We start from the raw sequence: 6,000 nt of genomic DNA on the forward strand, positions 1-6,000 counted from the left end.
ACCTAACTAAAATATGTAAATATTCATTATTCCAACTGTTTCTTTTACTTACTTTTGTTTTATGTTTTAAATTATTATTTTACGTTTTACAACGATTCTTTCATTTTGTTTTTCAGTTTATCGTTTATAATTGAAAGTAATAAGTAACTCATCACTATGATTCAAAATCGTTACAGTAATGAGAATCTGTAAATAAATGCAAGAGACATAACGCTTTTTGCACTGCACACATCAAATGAATGAAATTTCTTCACACAATGCACACGACGCAGAACACAATACAAAACATAATTCAGCAGGATATCTAATTGTCACGAACCTCTAAATATACTATTTGTATCAAGCAAATTTTAGTACACTAGTAACACCTGGTGAAGAGAACTGATTATATACTAGTGACTACTGCTTCATTATATTGCCCCTCAAGTGGAGATTGACATTGTAGCCATGCAGTAAGCTTGAACTGAAAATCTTATCACAAATTTCTTTCAACATCGAAATCCGTTTACATCTCTTGGCTGTGTGTGTTCCGTCGAGCCCTTTCGGATCACCAGATGAACCTAGTCCTCAGCTACGGTGCTCTCGGTGGTTCTTTCACACTGACCTCCCCCAGAATCTCACTGGGATGGAGAACATCTGTCAAATACCTTTTGACCTGCTCAGACATTTGTTTACCAGATTTCGATGCCTTCACAAGAGCATTTGGCGCTCAAGAAAGAAATTCTCGGAATCTCGATCCAAAATCACCATTAGTTTCTCTTAGCACTACGAAAAAGCGGGTGGAGAGTGAAAAAAATCGTTTTGATCGTCATACCTGAGGACAAGAAACTTGTTCGCCTGGTGATCACAAAGCGCTCGACGGCACAGGTAAAGCCGTGGGACGTATGCGGCTTTCGATGTTGGAAGAACTTTGCGAAAAGATTTTCAGATCTAGATGTGCTAAATGGTTATGATATCAGTCTCCACTTGAGAAACAGTGTAATCAAGGTGTAGTCACTACTACCCTTCGCCAAGGCCTACCAATATGCTGAAAGATGCCTGAAAAAAGATTTGGATATTTAGTGGATCAGCCGCTACATTTTGGTATCTCGCTGAATTTTGTTTTATAATTTATTCTCTGTCGAGCATATTACGTGAAGAAATTATGTTCATTTTATGTTCGTGGTGTAAGAACCGTTATAATTTAAGCATTTCTTTACAGATAATCGTTATTGTAATGATTTTTACCACAATAATCAGTTGCTTATTATTTTCAATTAACAAAATACATATATGCGAAAGAGTAAACTAAAAAATGTAAAACGTAAAATAACAATTAAAAATATGAAACAAATACAAAAGACTAGGCTAATAATGAATGTTTAGATATTTTATTTATTTAGATGTTGAAGATTCTCGGACAGCACACTGTGTGTAGCTTATTTTACAAAATAAACTAGCCTTATTACAAATGGATGTATGTGGCAAGAAAGTTTGTTTACGTTGTAATAAAGGTCTTCATTTTCAAAATTAGTTACTAGTAGTGGAATATTTTGCAAAATTTCTAATTATTACGAAAGTTGACTACACAGTTTTCAAGAACGTTAATTACATATCGACTTTCATACGAAAAACATTTTTTGTATATCGTCATTTGGAAGCTATTCCTTCTGCTGTAGTATCACATTTGTTACGGGAATAAATCAGCCAGGTTTTTCTTACGCAAGGAGTAACGTCTTTGTCTCCTACATTTTACTGTGTGTAGGAGCCAAAGACGTTACTCCTTGCGTAAGAAAAACGAACATTATCATTGCGTTATCTCTGTTGTTGAATGTAATGATTTCGATGACGAAAGGAGCGTTTAATTGTGAATATGCGTATTACAACTTGGTGGTAAGAGTAAAAGTTGAGTTCAGGGAAGAAATAAACGAGTGGTCGTCTCCGATAAATAATTAAGTGATACTCGAATGTAAATATTATTCTTTCTAGTGGTTTTAATTGCCAAAGAAAGTTTCAGCTACACTTTGTCGACGTGAAATTGGAGAGACCCTGGGGAGATTGGCTACTTCCAACGAACTAAAGAGTACGCAACAAGTAATGTCACAGCTCTTTAGTAACATATTACCATACGACAAAGTACACAAAAGGCGAGTTTAGTTTCAATGGACATTTCAATGCACCATTTGAAAACCGAGAATACATTCTAATCTTGTCTATAAAACCATAAAATACCACAACAATAACTATATAGTGTGCGGTATTGTCTTGCTGTTTACAAGTCTGTTTCCCGCACGATCAAGCGAAAAATTTCAGTACTGATGGGCGCTATTCGCGCAGAATCGCTGAGACCCTTCATGACTTTATGGCTGTTTCGAACTCATCTGCATCAAGATCTACATCTACACACATACTCTGCAAGCCCCTTACGGTCCAAGGCGGAGGGTACGCTGTACCACAACTAGTTATTTCCCTTCAACGACTGTCTATACGGCTCCATATGAGTTCTGATATTTATGATCTCACTTTCGTGGTACTTACGCGAAATGTGCGTTGGTGGCAGTAGGATCGTTCCAGGAGGAGGAGGAGAATAGTGTTTAACGTCCCGTCAACAAGGAGGTCATTAGAGACGGAGCACGGGTTGTATTATAGACGGATGAAGTACAGCGGTCTTCTGTTTACAAGGAACGTTCCCGGTATTTGCCTTAAGTAAATTTAGAGAAATATTACACGTGGTCTAGGGATAACGTCTTGATGTGTAATCAAAAGGTCCTTAGTCCCGGGTTCGAACACCCCATCATCAGCAGTGGCAGCCGAAAACATCCGGAATGAGAAGTCAGCGGCCTTGTCAAAGAGGGCGGGGGAGCGGACAGAGGTTAGGAGCACTCTCCTGCCCTTACGGTGGGAAACTAACCCTAAAGGAGGAAGAATCAGCAATGATCAACGAGATGAGGAGGCAGAAGGCAATATGCATTAAACACAGATAATGTGTATGTGTCTTACAGCGGTGTACCGTAGGTCTATAGAAGAGCGTAGCGTTCCAAACCATTGGAAAAGGGCACAGGTCGTCCCCGTTTTCAAGAAGGGACATCGAACAGATGTGCAGATAGACCTATATCTCTAACGTCTATCAGTTGTAGAATTTTGGAACACGCATTATGTTCGAGTATAATGACTTTTCTGGAGACTAGAAATCTACTCTGTAGGAAGCAGCATGGGTTTCGAAAATGACGATCGTGTGAAACCCGGCTCGCGCTATTCGTCCACGAGACTCACAGGGCCATAGACACGGGTTCCCAGGTAGATGTCGTGTTTCTTGACTTCCGTAAGGCGTTTGATACAGTTCTCCACAGTCGTTTAATGAACCAAGTAAGACCATGTGGACTATCAGACCAACTATGTGATTGGATTGAAGAGTTCCTAGATAACAGAACGCAGCATGTCATTCTAAATGGAGAAAAGTCTTCCGAAGTAAGAATGATTTCAGGTGCGGCGCAGGGGAGTGTCGTAGGACCGTTGCTATTCACAATATATATAAATGACCTTGTGGATACCATCGGAAGTTCACTGAGGCTTTTTGCGGATGATGCTGTAGTATATCGAGAGGTTGTAACAATAGGAAATTGTAATGAAATGCAGGAGTATCTGCAGCGAATTGACGCATGGTGCAGGGTCTGGCAATTGAATATCAATGTAGACAAGTGTAATGTGCTGCAAATACATAGAAAGAAAGATCCTTTATCCTTTATCATTTAGCTACAATATAGCAGGTCAGCAACTGGAAGCAGTTAATTCCATAAATTATCCTGGAGTAGGCATTAGGAGTGATTTAAAATGGAATGACCACGTAAAATTAGTCGTCGGTAAAGCAGATGCCATATTAATTTTCGTTGGAAGAATCCTAAGGAAATGCAGTCCGAAAAGAAAGGAAGTAGGTTACAGTACACTTGTTCGCCCACTGCTTGAATTCTGCTCACCGGTGTAGGATCCGCACCAGATAGGTTTGATAGAAGAGATAGAGAAGATCCAACGGAGAGCAGCGCGCTTGGTTGCAGGATCATTTAGTAATCGCGAAAGCGTTACGGAGATGACAGATAAACTCCAGTGGAAGACTCTGCAGGAGAGACGCTCAGTAGCTCGGTACGGGCTTTTGTTGAAGTTTCGAGAACATACCTGCACCGAGGAGTAAAGCAGTATATTGCTCCCTCATACGTATCTCTCGCGAAGAGACCATGAGGATAAAATCAGAGAGGTTAGAGCCCACACAGAGGCATACCGAGAATCTTTCTTTCCACGAACAATACGAGACTAGAATAGAAGGGAGAACCGATAGAGATACTTAAGGTACCCTCCGCCACACAGTCAGGTGGCTTGCGGAGTATGAATGTAGATGAAGATGTAAATATCCAGAGGACATGTGGACTGTAATTGAAAAGATGTCATGATGATCTTCCCGTTGGCAAAAGATTCCGGAATACTTCGGAATGGGGAACTCCGGGAACGGGCTACAAAGCGGTAGCTGACCATGAGAAAAACACTAAATAATCAGTGTAAGGATAATGTTCTATGAGGCGAGCCGGGGGGTGTCAGAAGTTTCAATATGATAGGAAAGCTAGAAAATTTTAAAAATGTAATTCTAAGGCTACACTATCGTAAAATTCTCCCAATAAACTGGAATCGAGCATTGGCCTTCCCTACATCTGATGTTCCAGACTCATTCCATTTGACGACACTTTGCCCCGTTGTGCCCACACATTTAATCGACATTACTGTGTCAAGCAGCTTACCGCTAAAACTGAACATTACAGCATTGTTTCTCCTACTCATCTACGTAAACTTACATTTTCCTACATTTAGAGCCACCTACCACTCACCACACGGAACAGAAATTCTGTTTAAGTCATCGTGTGTATCCTGCTACATTCACTAAACGACGACCCTTCCCAGCACACTACTGCGTCATCAGCAGACATTCGCTGATTGCTGATCATCCTAGCCGTCAGATGGTTTATGGATACAGAGAACAGAGCGATGCTAATACTTTTCTCCGAGGCCTTCCTGATGTTACTTTTGTTTCGCACCCTTACAGAACTACGTTTCAAACACAGCTTTCTATGAATCATTTATTGGTTTCAAGGTTAATATTTTCAAAAGTTGGTTGCTGTATGTATGTAGAAAGCTCTTTTTTCTTGTGCAAATCAGCTATTTCTTGCGTGTATCTCTATTCTTTACCTACTCTAGTACCGAGACATCAAAATGCACCAACTTTGACTCCAAGTGGAACCTTTGTGTGTAGAGATTGTATATCATTATAAGGAAGCGCAGGAATGCAGCAACCAGTCGCAATTCCGTTGATCTTTTATTACTCATGCATATCCAGATTTCAGCTGTAAATAGCTATCTTCAGGGCATTTCAGTGGATTATAACTCTCAGATGAATTGAAAATGGGTATTTATGACTGAAATCTGAATAAGCAAGAGTAATAAAAAATCAGTGGGATTGCAACTGAGTGATGTATTCCTATCCTTCCTTATATCGCGTTTCACAATTCGTTCACCTTCTGGAAAGTCTCCTGTACAAGTTTGATGTTTAGCCAACCATAATTTCTACCATTGCCTTAGTTTTCTTGATGTTCTGTGCATAGTATAGCTATCTACTAATATATACTCCATTCCATTAAACACTCGACTGAGTTGCTGTTAGCTTTCGGCGACCACTGCTGAGTCATCAGCGACCGGCTACATGATGGTTGTCAGTCCGTGACCAATAATTCACATTTAGATAGACCTTTGCTTCCCTTACTCCACCTGCAGTATACAAATTAAAAATTGATTTTGAGAATGAACAATCTTGCCTTACACCAATCGTGAAATTGGGCTCTCACTATGTCATCCCACACGTAGCACTAACTACTCCAGACACCTAACAAAAGTGGGTTACCGTTCTGTACCTGTAGCTGATAACAAATTGCCCAAAAAATGGGAAACGTCCTATTTTATAGTATATTCTCTGGAAAACAATTG

This window comes from Schistocerca piceifrons, chromosome 3 (assembly GCF_021461385.2).
Source record: "Schistocerca piceifrons isolate TAMUIC-IGC-003096 chromosome 3, iqSchPice1.1, whole genome shotgun sequence".
Classification (NCBI taxonomy): domain Eukaryota; kingdom Metazoa; phylum Arthropoda; class Insecta; order Orthoptera; family Acrididae; genus Schistocerca; species Schistocerca piceifrons.